This window comes from Petromyzon marinus, chromosome 1 (genome assembly GCF_048934315.1).
Source record: "Petromyzon marinus isolate PM22_M1 ecotype Great Lakes invasive population chromosome 1, UKy_Petmar_22M1.pri1.0, whole genome shotgun sequence".
Lineage (NCBI taxonomy): Eukaryota > Metazoa > Chordata > Hyperoartia > Petromyzontiformes > Petromyzontidae > Petromyzon > Petromyzon marinus.
Genome location: NC_133667.1, coordinates 13232799 through 13254783, shown reverse-complemented (window position 1 = coordinate 13254783; position 21985 = coordinate 13232799). Strand labels below are relative to the sequence as shown.

The 21985-nt window shown below is 47.6% G+C and overlaps 1 pseudogene; it reads left to right on the top strand.

Moving 5' to 3' along the window:
- Positions 1–1650: 1650 nt before the first annotated feature.
- On the top strand, positions 1651–18838 carry LOC142905358 (kinesin-like protein KIF2A; annotated as a pseudogene).
- Positions 18839–21985: the final 3147 nt, after the last annotated feature.

The window sequence follows — 21985 nt, the reverse complement described above, 5'->3', positions numbered from 1 at the left end:
TTTAACGACGCATTTTGATTTACACGATGTAGCTCAAAATAACCTCTATTATGGATAGCATATAAACAGTAACATCAAGTAACAGTAAAAGAGTTTACATAGCTTGCAATTAATGTGGTGATATTGTATACACAATGGTGTTCAAGCCGTACCTTCATAGGACTCAATTTTAACATGATCCGCTGCTACGTTGCCATAGGAGTCATCCATGACTGGAGTGGACCGCTCGTCTGGCTTATCTGCACATATGCAAAGCCAGTGCATCAACACGCATTTAAGCCACTGACAACATACAAGCCATCAATACAGAGGATGTACCGGGTCATCGAATTTTGAGGCCCTCCACTAATTTCTAATGAGCAGGTGAATCCTCGAGAGAACGGAGAGATTCACTTGCAGGGAGTGTGGACCCCGAGTCATCAAAATTACAAAAGCGAATAACAAATAATCACGTGCAACTACGAAGTGAAGAGAAATCAGAGGAAACAAGCAATAGCGTGGTTAATTCTAGATTTGAAGTTTTCGTGACTGCACGGATCCATATTCTTTGGTTCTTTCGGTAAACTTACGTAGGTAAAAACTTAATAAAATTACCTACGTGACTTTACCGACAGAACCAAAGAGCAAGCAATAGCGTCGCAGATGGAATAAGAAAAAGAACGCACGGACATGAATCAATATTAAACTCGATTAAATTCCTTTAACAAAGGTTATCTTCTGACAAATGACATTTAAAACCGTTCACAGCAAAGTGTAGTGATGTAAACATTGACATGGAATTAGGGTAATTATTTCACTCGAATGTAAACTGACGTCATATGCAACTGCAAGCGAAGATATTGTACAGAATCGGCCGTTCTGCATCAAATTGTAAAATAGATGGAAGAGTGACCAAATACATTATTAAAGGGCTGTACATGTACATTGTAATGTTGTACACAGGTCGATCACTGTATTGATACACCTGTGATGTTTCAATAACAAGTCTTCTCGAAAGGGTGATTGAATATTGCGAAACCGATGGCTTGCATACATGACAAAGGAGAATGTCAAAGGGATTTATAAAGTGCATTGAGTGTGGCGAGAGCCACAAAAAAGCTTTGAAATAAAACGTTCTTTTCACCGTCATTTCTCCGTATTATTTTAGTGGGGTGCACATATGAACCTCATGGTGGGTACCCCGGGGTCCCGAATAAACGGAAGTCAAAATCGCAATGAACTAATTTACTTTTGGCGACTCCGTCCCACCGCGCACATAAAACGCCGCGACCCACCTGGCGCGGATCGTTCTGTTGCCGTGTCGTCCAAGCGCAGCGAGGACGAATGCGCAGAAGGAACAAAACTTTGAAACTTTGATAAGCGCATCGTGCAGAGCTCATCGAGAGGAATAGATTGCCGAATCGGTCGCCTTCAGACATTAAATGACGTCGCAATGCAGTTCATGCGAGAGCCGGGGGCTTATGGGACCCCGGGGTCCTGCCATCAGGTTCATATGTCAATGGATCAATGGAGGTTGTGGAACGAACACTAATAATAGCCACTTGCAAACCTGTGCCACGTGCTCATGTTGCATGTGCATGTGATGTCCTGCATGTGCCGTGTTCATTTAAAACACAGACAGCTAATGGTCCTCACTGGGTGTTCCTGAAGATGATCCAGGAATACCGTGCCAACCTCGACTACCGTCCACTCTCCATCTTTGACCAGGTTCTTGAAGGCCCCCCCTCCCCATGCCTTGTTAACTATCTCGCCTAGTATGCAGGAGGTCGGTGGGTTCAGTCCCGACCCCTGGTGCCTGTATATTTGGCGTTTCCATGTTCTCTCCGTGGTCACACGAATTTTTTTTCCCGGGTGCTCCGGTTTTTCTCTCCATTTCTAAACGTGCGTTTAGAGTATTATTTTGGCTGCTACACATTTCCACGTGATAAGCCGCTTCGTTCAGCTATCACTTGTGGCCAAGTCGCTTCTGGAAAGAGCTACATAGCTCAGTGGGCCTTACCTGGTACGATACAAGTTCCGTTCTTTCAGTACTCTGACTTTATACCGTGCGAACCTTGGCTCTATTCAGGTGGAGGAGCGAAAGATCTGCGTCTGCGTCAGAAAGCGCCCACTCAACAAAAAAGGTACTCGTGGGTGGGAGGTGGGGCGTGGGTGGGAGAGGGGGTGGGAGGGTGGAAGGGAGGCTATGTAGTCAATTTTGCAGTGCAACGGGAATTAAATTTTGATTTAAAGCTTTCGTGACTGCAAGGATTCATCTTCTTTGGTTCTTTCGGTAAAGTCACGTAGAATGAGAATAAAATAATAAATTGATAAAATAAAATAACGCAATAACATTCTCAATTTATTACTTTATTCTCATTCTACGTGACTTTACCGAAAGAACCAAAGAAGATAACGGGAATTACACAAGTAGTTCAGCGATTCGTCCTGTAGACAAACCTCAGCTGTCTGCACTCACGACTGATGATGCCCGTGTGTTATCGCAGGAATAATTGTATGCATGTTGAACTTCTTTTGCACCATTAGTAGCCAATCGTGCCATCAGAGGTGTGGGGAAAGGACAACGATTTAAACAAATCAGTGCTAAAGAAACGAGTTTGCAATCTAGTTGAATGTTTATTGTGTAGCATTTCAAGACTCATTTGCAGTCACATACCGAACAATACGTAGTACCCCCCCCCCCCGCTACTCCCCCCCACGCTACCCCCCCCACCCCCGCTAAGACCGCATGCAAGAGCTGTTGACAAATATTTCTATAATCGGTTTTACGATGATGATGGCTGAAATTTAATGCCTAGGCATTTTGCGACCAATATTATGGTTCATAATTTTGTATCGGTCCGGTCATCTTAAGTACATGTGTGTCGTACACCCTCCACCACCCAACACACCCAATTTATAAAAGTTGTAACGTGAGCAAACGTGTGCCAGTCTCTTACTGCTTCAGCATATCCGGTGTGCTGTCGAGCAATTCACAACAATCTTAACGGTTCATTAAATTCTGTGAATTGCTTACGACACCCATTTTTACCTGCGCGATGTGACCCGAAAATCAATAGCGAAATCGGACGACGATCCCGTTGGTGGTGTCTGCGCACGCGTGACCCAGAGCTGGCGCAGAAGGAGATTGATGTGGTGACGGTGCCCAGCCGCGATGTGCTCATGGTCCACGAGCCCAAACACAAGGTTGACCTCACCAAGTACCTGGAGAACCAGACGTTCCGCTTCGACTACGCCTTCGACGAGTCGACCTCCAACGAAATCGTCTACAAGTGAGACGGCGCGGCTGGGTCGCTGCCACCGCCGCTGCCCACCCACTGCCACTCCCCCCCCCCCGTACCCACCACCCCATTGAGCCATTGCCACACATGAACACTCTTCCTTCAATCAGCAGTGCATTATACAGCGCCTAGGTCAGGGGTCGGCAACCAAAGTAACAAGAGGAGCCGTTTTTGTCAAATTCGGTAGAGAAAAAAAAATGTCAAGGGCCGCAATGCGCGTGAATAGGAGACTGCGGTCCCCAAGAAATAACGTCACGAAGCAGTCCTTAAAGAGCCGCATACGACTCCGGAGCCACGGGTTGCCGACCCCATGGCCTTGGTCCTTGCTGTGACGTTGAACTTCTTTCGCGTCGTAGGTAGCCAACCTTGCTAATCAGAGACATCGAACCCCACCCATCCACCCCCCCCCCCCCCCCCCCGGGCTTAAACCCTGGAGCTCAGGGCTACCAGATTTAGTTCTATACTAGGGGCCGTGTGCCCTTTAAAACACTTTAGATAAATAGGGTTGTTAAAACAGCTGGTCTGATTTGAAGCTGTAAATGGCTGTTGAAATTAGATGTGGCAAGTGCACTGCATCAAGTGAGGGTGGGTGATGAATCTTTGTGTCCTTGCAATTGCTCACGTGCATGTGTCACATGTGTCTGTGTGCCTGTGCGTGTGGTTACTTGCTGCCACCATGCCCCACCCGGGTGTGTGTGTGTGTGTTAGGTGCTCGCTAACCACTTGCCGCAACAAGTCCTTTGTGTTTGGGGAACAGTAGTGTTACAAACCCGGCGACCCGAGTTTGATTCCCACTCGTGGCCAACACCAGTGACATATCTGAACCCGTCCTGGGCCTCCCCTATGTTGACTTGGCCTCAAATGAGTACCTGGTGCGATGTGTAAGCAGTACCACTGGGGAGTCGAAGGCGGCCGAGCGTGGTGCTGGCCACCTTACACCCCTTTGCGTGTGCCACAGTGTCGGCTTTTATAGGCGCTCGCGAACAGCACTTGCCCCAACAGTCTGTTCAGGCTACACGGGGGATCTGTTTCTTTGTTTAGATTCACCGCCTACCCATTGGTGCAGTCAATCTTCAACAAGGGCATGGCCACGTGCTTCGCTTATGGACAGATGGGAAGCGGCAAAACCCACGTGAGTTCTAGGCCACCGCGCGGTCGCCCTTCGTCATTGGCGGTGGAGCAGTTCTTGCGACGGGGTCGCGGCCCGTTAACCTCTGGGGAACGGGAGTGCGCACTATTAAAACCGAAGATTCTCAACTCCACGAGAGGCTATCGTTTCGCGGTCTGCGTCTTAACACCCTCCTATGCCCCCCCCCCCCGCATGTGATTGTTATTTAATTATATTATTTGTAGCCCTCTGCCCGCTCATTCCCCATGCTGTCCGCGTGCCCATCATTGGGTGCCTGGCGTCACGTGACTGGCGCGGTGAGCAGAGCGCACAGAAAGGTTGCTTCACCTCGTGCGTTCGGTGTGCTTGTGCGTGTCCGAAGTCGGCGTTTAAAGTTGTTTTATTTTCCCTAGTTCGCCTAGCTCCGCCGAGTTTTTACTTGTGTGCAAACATAGTTTTGGCGGCGTTTAAAGGGGGCGACCGGGAAAACTTCCCGGAGGCGGAGGGATCTTTTGAGAATAGCTGATGGTGGGGGGGGGGTATAGTTTTATTTGTTTTCTATTTGCAGACCATGGGTGCAAATTTCATCGGTCGCTCGCAGGATTGCACCAAGGGTATCTACGCCATGGCAAGTAGGTGATGTCACTGCACACTGGACTGTACCCAGTAACTGTGGGGTAGGGGGGAAATGTGCCGAGACATTCCATGCCATCTGTTGAGTTTGGGGGGTGGGGCGGGGGGGTGTTGGGGGGTGCGCAATTGTCTTTATCATTTTAAAGCTCTGTTCTGGCATAGTCAACATTAGTACTGGAGGAGGTGGCTGAGTGGTTTGATGGCAATGTCCACTTCATATCACCGAGCCAGCACCCCTGGGATCTTGAGCTGGTGTTGGGTGTCTCATGGAACGTATGCTCTAGTTAGAAAGCTGAGCAAGCGACTCTGAAATCTTCAAATAAAATGCTGGCGATAGTGACAATTATCAAAAGAGGCTCACGAGGGCCTCCTCGCGAGATGCCAGCCGCGAGCATTATCCTTCCCCGCTGATAAGTGCGTGTTGTTGATGGTGGGTAGCATAGACGTGAGAGCATAGAAATACAGTACAACACTTGGTTTGCTTGACTGCCGTCTGCTGCACAGCATTTAACCCCCATAGCCGTATAATTACCCATGTGTGCATGGTGGTCACCCAAGTAAAGTAAGAGCGCTTGGGCAGGACGATGTACGTCTAGGAGGGATGATTACCGATGGTCAAGAATAGTTAAAACTATAAATTAAATCATTCAGTATTTTGATACTGGCATAAGGGTCCCATAGAAATAATGATGATAGGTGGAATTTATAATTTTTCTTTGACTTTCCCACCCTCCCTCCCCCATCCTGCCTAGCACGGGATGTGTTTGACCTGCAGGGAGACAAGCACTACAGACATCTGAATCTGCACGTGTACGCCACCTTCTTTGAGATCTACAGCGGGAAGGTGAGGACGTGCGCATGTAATGAGTGTGAGCGTATGAATGAATGGAATGGCTTTTCTTAGAGCCTAGTCCCTTGTATAAAGGTGTCAGTTTTTGTGCCAGCTAAAAGGGTAAAACCTATTACTATATCTTGTTACTGGCAAAGGAGGTCTCATAATGTAAAGGCTTACCCCGAGCTCTCAATACTCTGATAGTGCGCTGTTTTTGAGTTGTACGCCTTATGGTGTCATCTGGTCCAACACCAGTGGAGACTAGGCTCTAAGAAAAGCCGTCTCGGGTGTGGACCAATCAAATTCAAGGACAGTGCCAATATCATTATCAGAGTTGTTTCTTTTTGTTTGCATTTTTGACTGCTTGTGTTGTGGTTATTGCAAACATGATCCCCTTGTATAAAGGTGTCAGTTTTTGTGCCAGCTAGAAGGGTAAACACCTATTACTAGTATCCAATTGTGTTAATATTTGTTTTGTATTGTGAAAAGTGATATAGGTATGCATTTTTAGGTTCGGAGTAGAGTTGGAATGACTCCGAAAGAAAAACATTCTGATTTACAACGTTTTGTTTTACGCCGTGTTTTTTGGATGGAACGCATCGCTTTCGTGAATCGAGGAATGCCTGCACGTCCGTATATATTTATACGCGTGTACACAACTTAACCCTTTCCCGTTCCGCACGTGTACATCATCAGTTTTTCTTCTGATTGATTTCTGGTGACGTACGTGTACATGATGAAAACTAAAATAAAATAACTAGATCGTTACCGAGGCTGCCACAAGGCCCATGCGGGAGGGCGTGTGGCACAGTTTGGCACCAGAATATCGTAGAGTGCGGCGATTGTGTCGCTACGTTTCTCTCCGACGAGTACGAGCCGCTTGTGCGTTTCGAGGTTCGCCACTTGCAGGCGTTTTGGAACGGGAAAGGCTTTCCGTGGGGCACAGACCTCTAGGTTTGCTAACGCGGGCGGAACCCGTGTGACGCGCGCACAGGACGTCGGGCCAGACATCGGCGAATGCGACGTCGTCGCGCTCGCACGCCATCTTCCAGCTGATACTGAGGCGCGGCGAGCTCCTGCACGGCAAGTTCTCGCTCGTGGATCTCGCCGGCAGCGAGCGCGGCGCCGACACGGGCAATTCCGACCTGAAAATGTGCCGCGAGGGTGCCGAGATCAACAAGAGCCTGCTGGCGCTGAAGGTTTGTTATTGGATTGTTTTTTTGCCCAGCAAACCCTCGCCGAGTCTCGTGACTTGCTTTCAGGACGGTACTGCCAAGTCTTTTTTTGCAGTCCCCCCCCCCCATACTGATGATTGTTATTACCTGCGGCTCTGGAGTGGCATGCGGTTCTTTAAGGACTGCTTCGTGATATTGTTTATTCAGCAGTGTCTTGTATTCACATGCAATACAAGCTCTTGAATATTTAGGTTTTTTTTTTACGAATTCGAAAAACAATGGCACTTGTTCTTTTAGTTTCCAGTCCCCGGTATAATCCCAGTCGAGTTATTTGCGGGTACGTTTGCAAATTTGGCAAATGTGGACCGTGACGCCGGCACACAATGGGCCTGCTCGTGTACATGACGTCGCCGGATCTTTAACGTCCGCTGCGAAGCCGACCGTGTATTTTTAGGGTTGATACACCTGCGGTATTAAGCAAGGGCGGCCGCTAGATTCTAACTGTCAACAGCTGCAGCAAACGCCATACCGCTTGGCCATCTCTCCACCAGTGCGGTGCAGAGACTTGGGGACCAAATGCAGAGCCATCTCTTAGCGGTACGGCGAATCGGGACGACCGTCCCGTGCCCAGCGTTTTGGGGGTGGGGGGCCACGCACTTCGACATCACGGTGTCAGATGTAATAATTTAGTTTGAAGGCCTCGAGCGGCCCCACGCGGTGTAATATTTACCCTGGGGCTCCGCACCCCACTATGGACAGGCCCTCCCCAAACGTAACTACAACTGCAGCAGCGCCGTTGGCTCCAGTGCAATTTTCGCTCCAATGTCACACTCTGTCTATGGCATAATCACCCAGAATGCACTTGATATCAGATGCTGGAAGCCAATCGGGTTTGAGCCTGGACAATGCTGGGAGGGGTGACCAAAATGTATAAAATATGTGTCCTTGGGCTTTTGAGAGGCCACGTCATGGGTATCGGGGGGACATAGCAGCAAAGTCCATTGTTGCGCTGTACCTCCTAGGCTCTCGCATCTATGCTCCGCACATTCACCTACCTTAATTCGCCAGCGTGGTGCATTATGGTCAAATTGTGGTATTGTCGTAAAGAAGCCCTACATTGTGCAGGGCTGCTAACTGCATCTAAAAATCTCCATGGAAATCAATGGGGATCCTGTAAATGATTTCTAGGCTATCCGACCCGTTGATTGACAGGTACATTATTACCTCTTTATTGCTTTAAATCCATGTTTCATTTCAACGTAAGTTATCTCCTATTTTTTTATTTAAAGCTTTCGTGACTGCAGTAATTCATATTCTTAGCTCTTTCGGTAAAGTCACATTGAAGGGAAACAATAAAATAATAATATATATATATAAAACAATAAAAATTCTCACGAGGTTTCGACCATAACACAACCGGTCGTCATCAGGTGTGTCGGTTTGCATAAATTTATTTTTAAATGGCGTATTTATTTATAAAAAACGTCAGCGCCACGCGCAGCGATTTGGCAGTTTATTTAAAAGGACTAGTCCATCTATGTTCTGAAAGGAGGAGGGGGGGGGACGAAAAATTAATGTATGCTGTCTGAAAGCCACCGTAAGCGTGAACAATCAATTAAGACCTGAAATGGTTTATCAAATCTTTCCAATGATTGCTAAACCAGAATCCATCTTCTCGGTTGAAATTGTCTGTGTTTGTATATGTGGATAGCCTCATGAACGAATCTCTCATGGTAGCCAGATGGCTTACAAAGAACCTCTGTCTTGGAAAAGACAATGTCATGTGAGCCTACTGAATTATAACAATGATCTGCCACAGCCGAGGTGTTGGTCCTACCGTGTTTAAGGTCTGCTTTGTGTTCACGAATGCGGTCCGAGACATGGCGTTTGGTTTCTCCAATGTAACTACTATCACAGAGGCAACTTAGTTTGTAGACACCAGGGTACTGTATGTCCGGAATCACATCTTTTACAGACCGAACCAGATCACGGATTTTATGTAATGTGTTGAAACGGACCTGGATCTTGTGTTTATTCAAGATTTTGGAGATCTTTTTTGTGATCCCTGCAATGTAGGGTAAAGTGATGGTTTTGAAAGGCTCCTCAAGAGGGTCCTTCTTCTTGGTTTGAGTGATAGCTTTGTGGATTGTATGGTCGGAGTAACCATTAGCCTTAAGAGCTTGGTGTACGTGCTTGAGTTCACTGCCTATGTGTTCCTGGTCGGATATGCATTGGGCTCTATGATACAGAGTCTTGATGAGAGAGTTCTTCTGTGATGGATGGTGGTGGGAATCCGGTTTCAGATAAGCATCCGTATGGGTAGCTTTCCTGTAGACAGAGTGGCTCATTGAACCATCAGGTCTCTTTTTAATTAGGACATCCAAAAAAGGTAGCTTGCCATCTTTTTCGACTTCCATGGTAAATCTGATGGCTGGGTGTATGGAATTGATGTGGTCGAAGAATTGGTCTAGAGCAGGCCGGCCATGTGGCCAGATGACAAAAGTGTCATCCACGTACCTCTTCCATAAGGTTGGGCGCAGAGTGGCAGTCTGGATGGCGTCAGTCTCAAATTTCTCCATGAAAATGTTAGCTATAACCGGAGATAGGGGGGAGCCCATTGGGGTGCCCTCAGTTTGTTTGTAGAAAGTTCCATTCCAAGTGAAGTATGTATTGGTTAAACAGTGTCTCACCAGGGGGGGGTACCTCAGTGTTTAGTCCTTGATGAACCAAGTCTTCAATGATTGCGATGGAGTCAGGTACAGGAACCTTGGTGAATAAGGAAACTACATCAAAACTGACAAGCAGGTCGTCTAAGGACAGGGAAATACCCTTGATTGTCGATACCAGGTGAGTAGAATTTTGTACCACAGAGGTGTTTTTTCCAGTGAAAGGACGCAGGATTTCAGACAAAAAATGAGCCAGTTTGTAGGTGAGGGAGTTGATAGTAAAGACGATGGGTCGAAGGGGTGTATCTACTTTATGTATTTTTGGTAAGCCGTATAATCTTGGTGGCCTGGCAGCAGAAGGTTTCAACGAAAACTGTTTAGATTGATCAATTAATGCGGTTGAATCAGAAATTATTTTGTTGGTTTGTGTGACGAGGCTGTTGGTGGGATCTCTTTTTATTTTTGTATAACTACCATCGTCGAGTAATTCTTTAATTTTGTTGTTGTATTCTATTTTATCCATGATGACAGTAGTATTGCCCTTTTCAGCTGAGAGGACTACAATATCATCCCTCTTTTTTCATTTATATAATTCAAAACGCTCATCTTTGCTGAGGTTGCTAGCTGGCATCTTAGCGTTTTTGAGGGTTGCAGCGATTTCAGATCTTGCTACGTCTGCAGCGATGTGACCCAGGCCCCTGAGAGCAACGTTTACTTGGGCAATTATATCATTAACTGGTATGTGTTTAGGTGTGACTGCAAAGTTTAGACCTTTATCTAAAACGGATTTCAGACCATCGGAAATAGAATTGTTACTGCGATTAATTACGACTTTGTTAACGTCTAACTTTTTGGTGTGTGGGTCCGGTCTTTTGTTGAAGAGGAGGTTAAATTTGGAAATCAGGTTGTCCTTACATTTGGTCGACATAGTAGCAGCTGAAGAGGCAGTCATATTGTCTACATGTTCCCATTCCGATGTGGACATTGTTGCCGTCAATGATAAGTGTGATTCGTAGAGTGTCTTGTCTAACTGATCTAGTTCGGTGCGTATAAGTCTGATTTTTTCTGAGATAAGAGCTAAGCTAGTTTTTAAAATAATTCGTTTCGCATTAGAAGAAGTTACAGCAGCAGAGGTCAGTGTAAATGCGATTGGTATTACCCCAGAGTCGCGGCATCTCTTCAGAAAGGTGAGAGACTCGATCAGCTGAGCCTTTTTATCCCGGAGTTTGTTGAAGGATCTTAAAGTTATGTGAAAACCCTCCCCGTAGAGGCGGTTGAATTTTGATTTAAAGCTTTCGTGACTGCAGTAATTCATATTCTTAGCTCTTTCGGTAAAGTCACGTTGAAGGGAAACAATAAAATAATAAAGTATATATAAAACAATAAAAATTCCCACGACGTTTCGACCATAACACAAACGGTCGTCATCAGGTGTGTCGGTTTTCATAAATGTATTTATTTTTAAACGGCATATTTATTTATAAAAAACGTCAGCGCCACGCGCAGCGATTTGGCAGTTTATTTAGAAGGACTAGTCCATCTATGTTCTGAAAGGAGGAGGGGGGAGACGAAAAATTAATGTATGCTGTCTGAAAGCCACCGTAAGCGTGAACAATCAATTAAAAAGAGACCTGATGGTTCAATGAGCCACTCTGTCTACAGGAAAGCTACCCATACAGATGCTTATCTGAAACCGGATTCCCACCACCAACCATCACAGAAGAACTCTCTCATCAAGACTCTGTAACATAGAGCCCAATGCATATCCGACCAGGAACACATAGGCAGTGAACTCAAGCACGTACACCAAGCTCTTAAGGCTAATGGTTACTCCGACTATACAATCCGCAAAGCTATCACTCAAACCATGAAGAAGGACCCTCTTGAGGAGCCTTTCAAAACCATCACTTTACCCTACATTGCGGGGATCACAAAAAAGATCTCCAAAATCTTGAATAAACACAAGATCCAGTTCCGTTTCAACACATTACATAAAATCCGTGATCTGGTTCCGTCTGTAAAAGATGTGATTCCGGACATACAGTACCCTGGTGTCTACAAACTAAGTTGCCTCTGTGGTAGTAGTTACATTGGAGAAACCAAACGCCATGTCTCGGACTGCATTCGTGAACACAAAGCAGACCTTAAACACGGTAGGACCAACACCTCGGCCGTGGCAGATCATTGTTATAATTCAGTAGGCTCACATGACATTGACTTTTCCAAGACAGAGGTTCTTTGTAAGCCATCTGGCTACCATAAGAGATTCGTTCATAAGGCTATCCACATATACAAGCACAGAGACAATTTCAACCGAGAAGATGGATTCTGGCTTAGCAATCATTGGAAAGATTTGATAAACCATTTCAGGTCTTAATTGATTGTTCACGCTTACGGTGGCTTTCAGACAGCATACATTAATTTTTCGTCTCCCCCCTCCTCCTTTCAGAACATAGATGGACTAGTCCTTCTAAATAAACTGCCAAATCGCTGTGCGTGGCGCTGACGGTTTTTTTTATAAATAAATACGCCATTTAAAAATAAATAAATTTACGCAAACCGACACACCTGATGACGACCGGTTGTGTTATGGTCGAAACGTCGTGAGAATTTTTATTGTTTTATATATATTTTATTATTTTATTGTTTCCCTTCAACGTGACTTTACCGAAAGAGCTAAGAATATGAATATTATCTCCTATTGTATAAACGGGACACTACCCTGCACAGATTGTCAAGGGGGTCACTGCCCATGGCTGTTAACCCTGTTACTGCATGACCTTGTTTAAAGGGGGAGTGGAGGGGGCGGGAATACACAATGTAAGAGGGGTGCGACACGGATAATATTAAACATACTTTTTGACAAACAGTTAAAGCTAAACAGAATGAGTAATTATACGATCTGCTCAAGCTCCTCAAACTTGCTATGCATGTGAACAAAGGCTGTAATGCCCATTGCTTTATTGTACCAAAATTTTGAGAATGGTGGGGGGCTCAGAATGCCCCCCTATCTGACACTACGGGCTTGTTGGCTTTGCCTCGTTTCCATGAGGACGCGCACGTGTCTGCGTGAGGGTGCTAAACGGGTATGGCACGGGCTCGACAAGAGATGGAATTATGTGGTATGAGAGTGTGGAGCTGAGTGGACTTGCCAATGACTGGTAGCAGCGGTGTCAAGATTGGCTTCTGTGGAAGAGGCTCGTGAAGGACACTACTGGGCAGTTGGGGGCAGACGCGCTCCAGCAACAATGGAAGGCAGAGGAGCGACGCTCACAACAACGAGCATGGCGCCGGACGGGTAAAATGCAGCAAGTTGGCACAGTCGGAGGCACAGGTGGTGCATCGGCCATCTCAGTTGGTCAAACCATGGCACCTTGGTTTGTCCCGTGACCTCCTGCCAGCAGGCGTTCGACACTCCACGTGACCCTAAAAGTGCGCACAGCCTGGCACAAGTGCCGTGGTGACGTCGCTGCCACTTGGTGGCGTATGGCAGCGGCGGTTGTTGTTGTTGTACATGCGTGTGCTGCGTGCGTTCACGTGTCGACGTGCGCTTGTGTAGGAGTGCATCCGAGCGCTGGGCCAGAACAAGGCATACACGCCATTCCGCGGCAGCAAACTCACCCAGGTGCTGAGGGACTCGTTCATCGGGGAGAACTCCCGCACCTGCATGGTACGTGTGTGTGCGCGTGCATGTGCATTAGCGTTTGTGGGGAGCGGTAGTGCAATAGTTGGCGCGCTACGTAACTAACCCAGCGACCCGGGTACAATTCCTGCTCACGGCCAACACCATCATTGACGATTATCTAAACTGGTCCTGGGCATCTGCCCTATGTTGACTCGGGGCCCCGTGGTGGCTAGGAGATGTTAACTCTCTCGCCTGGTATGCAGGAGGTCGTGAGTTTGATCCCGACCCTGACGCCTGTGTATTTAGAGTTTGCACGTCTCTCCCTGTGGTTGCGTGGAATTTTCTTTGGGTTGTCAAGTTTTTCCGTCCACGTTTAGAAATGCGTGTTTAGAGTATTTGGCTGCTCTAAGGTTCCACATGATGAGCCATTTCGTTGAGTTTGTGGGCAGGTTGCTTCTGTAAAAGAGCTGCAGTAAAACTTTGGATTGCGAGCATAATTCGTTCCGGAAACGTGTTTGTAATCCAAAGCACTCGTATATCAGTTGTGATCACGTGACGCTCGGCAGTACAAAGCGTATACGTGCTACTCGTATTGCAAGACCTTCGCTCGTTTATCAAATTAGTATTTATTTAAAAAATTTGCTCGTCTTGCAAAACACTCGCAGACAAAGTTACTCGCAATCCAAGGTTTTACTGTATATAGCTCAGACGGGCTTACCTGGTAAATAAATAATAAAGCATTAGTAAATGAGTACCTGCTGTAGGGGCAAGTGCTGTTAGCGAGCACCTATGAAGGCCGGCACGGCACACGAGGGAAAGGGGTTGCCAGCACCGCTCCTGGCTGCCTTTGTCTCCCTAGTGGCAATGTTTCCGCACTGCTCCAGGTACGAATTTGAGGCTGAGTCGACCTAGGGAGGCCCAGAACCAGTTTAGATTATTGTCACTGGTGTTGGCCGTGAGCGAGAATGGAACTCGAGTGGCTGGGTTCACAGCGCAGCGTAGCGCTAACCGGGACACCACTACCGCTTTGTGCACATAGAATACACACTCGCTGCCCGCTTCTCTCGCTGTGCTCGCGTGTGGATGCTGCAGATCGCCATGATTTCTCCTGCGATGAGCTCCTGTGACCACACGAACAACACGCTGCGATACGCAGACAGGTGAGGCAAATCACCGGGGGAAGGGGGGTGTGAATTGTAGTGCCGAATGTGGGGTACGCTGGGGCAAGTGTTGTTTGTGACCACCTATTGAAGGCTGTCACCGGCACATGAAGGGAGTGGGGTGGCCAGCACCACACCTAGCCGCCTTTCTGTCCCGAGTGGCAACGTTTACACGCCGCACCGGGTACTCATTTTAAGCACGAGTCGACCGAGGGGGAGGCCCATAATTGGTTAAAATATTGGCCACCATTATTGGTCGTGAGAGGGAATCGAACTCGGGTCGCCGAGTTTGTAGCACTGCACTGCCACTCCTCCCATAAGGTTACGTAGACAAAGACAAAGATCCCCCATATAGCCCTGTCAGACGGTAGGGACAGGTGCTGTTAGCAAGCACCTATGAAAATTGGCATGGCACATGAGGGGGCAGGGTGGCCAGCACTGTACCCGGCTGCATTTGTCTCCCTCGTGGCGATATCTACGCATTGCACCAGGTACTCATTTGCGGCTGAGTCGACCTAGGGGAAGACCAGGACCGCTTGAGATCATCGTCACCGGTTTTGTTGGCCGTGAGCGGGAATCCAACTCGGGTCTCCAAGTTCGTAGCGCAGTGCGCTAAACACCACACTACCTCTTGCCATAAGGTTATGCACATACACACATGCACGTGTGTACATATGTAGCGAGTCCAACTGAGTCGCAGACGTTGTCTTGGGAGCAACACGTTTATTAACTATTTGCACAACATACTCCAGGGCTATTAACACAACATACCCACGGGTGGTTACCACCCACCTAACCACGTTACGGCGGAACTAGACACGGTTCCACTATCCCGGTCCGGACCACAAGCTGGGTCCCGGACCGTGTGGCTAGAGGCTAGAACAGGGGTGTCTAAACTACGGCCCGTGGGCCAACTGCGGCCCGCCATCCATTTTTAATTGGCCCATATCAAAGTCTAAAAATATAATGGACTATGGCCCACTGTATTGAACTTTTTAGTTTAAAACCTAGGTGGCGCTATTGTCTTGAACAAGGCAGCATCTCCACAAAGCAAGCAATCGAAGAAAAAATTTGCTCAGGGTCACCAGAAATGCCGGAACCGAAGAGACGCAAGATTGCAGGCGAGTGCAGAAAATTTCAGACTCAGTGGAAAAATGAATATTTTTTCATAGAAACCAAGGGGAAGTGTGTTTGTTTGATTTGTAGTGAGAGTCTTGCCGTGATAAAAGAGTACAATGTACGACGGCATTATGAAACGAAACATCAGACCTTCACGTCCTACACTGGCACCGAGCAGAAGAAGGTAAAGCAAATGGCAACTAGCCTGCTAATGCAGCAGCAGGTTTTTTTTCGTGCTAACAAAGCTCAAGAAAATGCAACAATAGCCAGTTATGAAGTAGCTCAACTCATTGCCCTACACGGGAAACCTTTCTCAGACGGTGACTTCATCAAACAGTGCCTCACTAAAGTCATGGGAATTTTGTGCCCGGAGAAAATGCAGGATTTCAACGTTGTTAGTATTTCCAGAAATACGGTTGTGCGGCAAATTGAAGACTTGTCGGCTAACTTAAAACTACAAGTGTCAGATAAAGCTTGTGCTTTCGATTTTTACTCGATTGAATGTGATGAGAGCACAGATGCCACGGACACTGCACAGCTGTTCATTTTTTGCGGGGAGTTGATAATTTTTGCATTACGGAGGAACTGCTCGATCTTCGGAGTCTAAAGGGGACAACAACTGGGAAGGACATGTTTGAAGCTGTGTCAGATGCAATTGACCAGGCTGGAGTTAAATGGGACAAGTTGTGTGGAATTACAACGGATGGGGCTCCAGCAATGACAGGCGAGCGCAAAGGAATGGCCTCTATGGTGAGTGCCAAGGTGCGGGAGAGCGGAGGTGAGGCTGTCAAAATGCACTGTATCATCCACCAAGAAGCCCTCTGTGCCAAGATAATCCAGCTTGGCGATGTGATGAACACAGTTGTGAAAACTGTCAACATAATTCGGGCACGAGGGCTTTTACCACAGATAATTTCAAGCGTTCCTCTCTGATGTCGACGCTGAATACGGGGACCTACTCTATCATTCTGAAGTGCGCTGGCTCAGTCGCGGCTCTGTGCTGCAGCGGTTTTATTCCCTGAGATCAAATATCGACAAGTTTTTGAAAGAAAAGGGCAGACCTCTCCATGAGATCAGTGACCCTTTATGGTTGGCAGACCTGGCTTTTTTAGTTGATCTCACTGATCATCTCAACACCCTGAACAAGAGACTACAAGGCAAAGAGCAGCTGGTACCACAGCTGTATGCGCACATGAAAGCATTCCATGCGATGCTCCGTCTCTTCGAGTCACAACTGCGCAACTTCAATGTAGCGCACTTCCCCACGCTGACCAAAATCAAATGCACATTTCCAAATGCCAAGCTCTCTGCAACAATGGGAGAATATGTGTCTGTGATCACATCTCTCATGACAGAATTAAGTCAGCACTTCCAAGATATTTCTGTCATTGAGAAGGAAATCACACTGTTTGCGGCTCCGTTTTCAATGGATGCAAAAGAAGTGGAGGAGAGTCTGCAATTAGAACTGATCGAAATTCAGTGTGATGATTCTCTGAAGAATCAGCATTAGCTTCTCTCCCTACCTGACTTCTACCGGAGCTTGGAAAAGGCCAAGTTTCCTCTGATGAGACGCCACGCAAAACGAATGATGAGTCTGTTCGGCTCAACATACATCTGTCAGTGGACATTCTCTCTGTTAACGCTGAACAAAAGCAGACTGAGAACCAGAACGACCGACAGCGATCTCCGTGACGTCCTTCGGATCTCAACTACCAAACTTACTCCTGACCTGCCAGCTATCCTTCAGACCAAAGCGCAGCATCACTGCTCCCACTGAGCGCAACATTCTTCCCATTACAGGTAAGTAAAAAATTTAACACGCAGTTTTCATTTGTTAATAAGCCCAATTACTTAATAAATTCAGTCAATTAAAGTTGATGACAATTTTTTAGCAAACATTAGTTGATGTGTTAACAAGCCCAATAATTTATTTGTGTAATAAGCTTGAAATATCCACATCCCCTATTTCTCTTCTTGTCTCTCCCTTCATACAGGACAATGAAGGCGGATCAGCACCCTAAGAACCAATCTGAGGCTGTCACTGAGAGAATGACCTGCCAACTTTATTGTAAAAAAATTAATGATGGAGGCTTTTTTTCTTTAAACATGTTCAATTATCAAACGTAATTTACCTGCATTTGATTGATTTTGCCAATATTAGTGCATGAGAAGTGAGGCAGTATACCTCACGTCTAGTGAGTGGCCCAGTCCTTCGTATATTTTTCTGTATGTGGCCCTTGGGAAAAAAAGTTTGGACACCCCTGGGCTAGAAGCTTGACGTGGATCTCCTGCCTCTCCAACAGTAAGAACCCCGAGCCCCTCACGGGGGGGGGGGGGGGCCTTATATCGGGCCGGGCTGGGGCTGGCTCCGCCTCTTGCCCCGCCCACCTTCTCGATCTCTATCGCCCTTGCCCTCCTCCAGTATCATCCTGTCACATGTCCCCAGGTCAGCCAGAATATCATGCCCCCAACGTAACCCTAGCTGGCTGACTCTCTCGCTCTCTCAAAGGGAGCCCGCACCGCACGCTGTGCGTGGTGCCACCGCGCTTAACCAGCGCTCACCCAAGCCCGCACTAGGGCTGGTACTACACCCCGTGTCTGGGGTGTACACACAACAGTATACATCCCGCCGTGGTCTCGCAAGCCTGGCACCAAACAGTGACCTTTCCAGTCACTACACATACACACACCACACAAATCCTAGGGGTGGAATGAGTCATCAGTATTGGGAGGGCTGCGGTGTCAAGGCGGTCTGCCCTTTGTTCTCGTCTGTGATGTCCGCATGTAGGGTCAAGGAGCTGGGGGTGGAGCAGGGTGGGGAGGAGCGACAATCGGCACCGCTCGCGCCCACCACCGCCGTGGTAAAGCCTGAACCGGAGGACGACGTCAATATGGACGAGGCGGGGGAAAAGGAGGCCGCTCAGCCGCGTCATCGCCGGCTGCCCTCTCTCATCCTGGCGAGTGACATTGAGACGGAAATCAATCCGGTGGTTTATTTGAGCATCCCCCGGGCATAGGATGGCATGTGACAGTCGCGAAACATTGACGAATAAACATTAACATTGACAATCGCTCGCTGACGATTAGAAAATAACATTGACACTCATTGGCAAATACACATTAATAGTTCTTCATTCAGGAAGAGACAAAAACATTGACATTCCCCTCTGTATTATTCAGCAATTGAACGAAAAAACAAAAACAAACGAAACCAAACAACTAACCAGCGACCTATCAATGAAACTACTACACAATTGAACATCTAAGCAACGGCACCTAACGAGGCATTTAAACATTGTGCATGTTTTGTAAATAGTCATCGGCAGAAAATAATAAAAGTAAGTCCATGAGCCTGAACGCGAGCAGGGAGCTGACAGCATGGGTGGCCGGGGGCAAAGGGAGTCCCAGAATATGGGGGGCAACAGAGGAGAGTGAGCGACCTCCCCCTGAGCGAACAGTTGACTGGGAGCTTCGGGCGAATGCCAAGGCTACTGGGAACAGAAAGTGTGTGGAGGTGAAGTAGCGCGAGACGAGAGGTAGGAGAGGTAGCAGAGTGTACGGAGGGGAGTAGAGCGAGGGGAGAGGTAGCAGAGTGTACGGAGGGGAGTGGAGCGAGGGGAGAGGTAGGAAAGTGTAAGGAGGGGAGAAGAGCGAGGGGAGAGGTAGCAGAGTGTACGGAGGGGAGTAGAGCAGGGAGAGAGGGAGGAGAGTGTTCGGAGGGGAGTAGAGCGGGGAGAGAGGTAGCAGAGTGTACGGAGGGGAGAAGAGCGAGGGGAGAGGTAGCAGAGTGTACGGAGGGGAGAAGAGCGAGGGGAGAGGTAGCAGAGTGTACGGAGGGGAGAAGAGCGAGTGGAGAGGTAGCAGAGTATACGGAGGGGAGAAGAGCGAGGGTAGAGGTAGCAGAGTGTGTGGAGTGAGAAGTAGAGCGAGGGGAGAGAGGTAGCAGAGTGCGTGGAGTGGGAAGTAGAGCGAGGGGAGAGAGGTAGCAGAGTGCGTGGAGTGGGAAGTAGAGCGAGGGGAGAGAGGTAGCAGAGTGCGTGGAGTGGGAAGTAGTGATGCGAGAGAGATACTTCAGTTTTCCCAAACATGCACGCTCCCCGACCTTCACGGTGTGGGGGAAGGTCTTCATCCAGCAGTGGATTGACAAAAGGGGCTGCCACATGAGCAATGTACAATCATTCTGTTTGCCATCAATTGTCCCCAGTCCTTATAACCCGATGGGCTTATTTACCAGCGTGTGTTGTTCCCCCTTGTGCTGCGTTGGCCATGCGTGCATGCGCAGGAGGAGGAGATGCCACTGTGGCTGCCCTCCGAAGAGTCTCTTCTCCAGCCGCTCAAGAATAAGATCATTGGGCAGCACCAGGTGGACTTGCAGGTGCGTTGGCCTGCTTCAGCGGCCGGCTTGCACTCTCCCGTTGCCGTGACGGACGCGGGGGGTCCACGTCTTGCGTGCTTTTGACGCACTCGTGTCATCCGATAAACGATTTAGCAGCACCTCAATGGGGGCTCCACCAATAGTTTAGTTTTTTGTATAAAGCATTTCTGACCCTACGTTATCTATTATTTGTTACGCTTGTTTTTCCAAAGTAGGCCTTATGTCTACGCACACACGCACGAAATCGAGAACTGTGGAGGCGAGGTAGACCACACAGATGTTTCAAAACTCTCTTCCTGTTGTCCGTCGAGTTGCTATATAACCTGGCTGGCCAGCACAAGATGGTACATAAAGTGTGGACTAATCTCTCATCCGTTCCATCTGCATGGGATAGTATTGCCTCCCCCCTCGCCCGTGCAGGTCTTCACCGGGCACTCGGTTTTCCTCTCGCTCGTATCAACACCGATTGACTGGAAACGTTTTAAAACATACATACCTGAGTGTTGTTAATCTACATTGAAATCTCATTTATTTAGAACTGCTTTTTGTGGTTTGCTGTACCTTCCCCCGCACCTCCGATTAGCCACAGTTGGCTACGTACGGTGCGAAAGAAGTTCCACATACCCGCATACGTTGCCCGATCGTTGCGGCGTAGCGAGATGCAGCTTGCCCGAATGATGCGCCCTCAAAACCTCAACGCGCCTTACTGCCGTTGCCGTTGCCGCGTGCGACAGAGGTTCTTGCTGCAGCTGTCGCTGGAGAACCAGCTCCATGACCTTTGGAGCCAGGGGGAGTGCAGCACATTAGACTTTGCGGAGCAGGTCATCGGCATCATCGATGACCGCTCTGCAAGAGATGCCGCTTTACGGGGTACGTGCGTGCCACGGTAGTTTTTCTGTTGGTTGATTGTGCCTCTTTTGGCTTACGCGAATGTTGGACAATTACATACGTACGTGTGTTGAATTTCTTTCGCACCGTGCTTGGCCAACCGTGCTAACCGGAGGTGCGGAGAAATTATGATACGATTTAACTTTTCAAACGTGTGATGCATAGTTTCGTGGTAACAATGTGTTGCGCAAATATAAAATCGGTACAAATCAACGAGCATATGGCAACACGGTACTGTCAACAGTTGACATTTAGAGAAAATGTTTTTACGGCCGAACATATCAAAAAATACTTATTTTTAAACTCTTAAACTTTTCATTTTACCAGATAAGGCCCCACTGAGCTACGTAGCTCCTTTTCAGAAGCGACCTGGCCACATTTGATAGCTCAACGAAGTGGCTTATTGTGTGGAAATGCATTGCAGCCAAATACTCTAAATGTGGACGGGAAAACTTGACAACGTGGAGAAAAATCCACGCAACCACAGGGAGAGACGTGCAAACTCCAAATATACAACAGGCATCCGGGTCGGGATTGAACCCACGACCTCCTGTATACCAGGCAGGGTAGTTAACATCTCGCCGCCGTGGCATATAAATTGCATGTAGTGTTCTTATTACTAAATAAACAATTTGTGGGTTCAGGACTCTATGCAAGGCACAGTTCCAAGCGCAGTCTAGCATCTGTCACAACAACGCACTGTGAAATAGCATCCATCGCACGTTTCAAACACAGTCTAGCATCTATGACATGGTCATGAAATGTATCAGGCCATTGCGCACAGCGTTGCGCTCTGAATTAAATGCAGAACGCTGTCAACCATTGCCAGTGAGACTTAACACCGAATTTTAAAGCAAGGTAGATTTAATACCATTTTTTAAATTGACCATTTATTGTAACAGTAAACTTTTGCAGTGAGGTTCGTATGTTGAAATGTTCCAGTAAATAACAATCTAGAGTGCTCCTCCCCTTACTTGCGGGAACTATTCCCAAAGGTGGAATCGTGCTGTGTGTTTAAACCCTTGAGTTGGGACCGCAACAATCCTGCTTCCATAGTGCTGGCTTGCAGGCTGGCATCGGTGTAAGAATTTGCAAAGCCTTGCCAATAATAAAATAAAAGCTA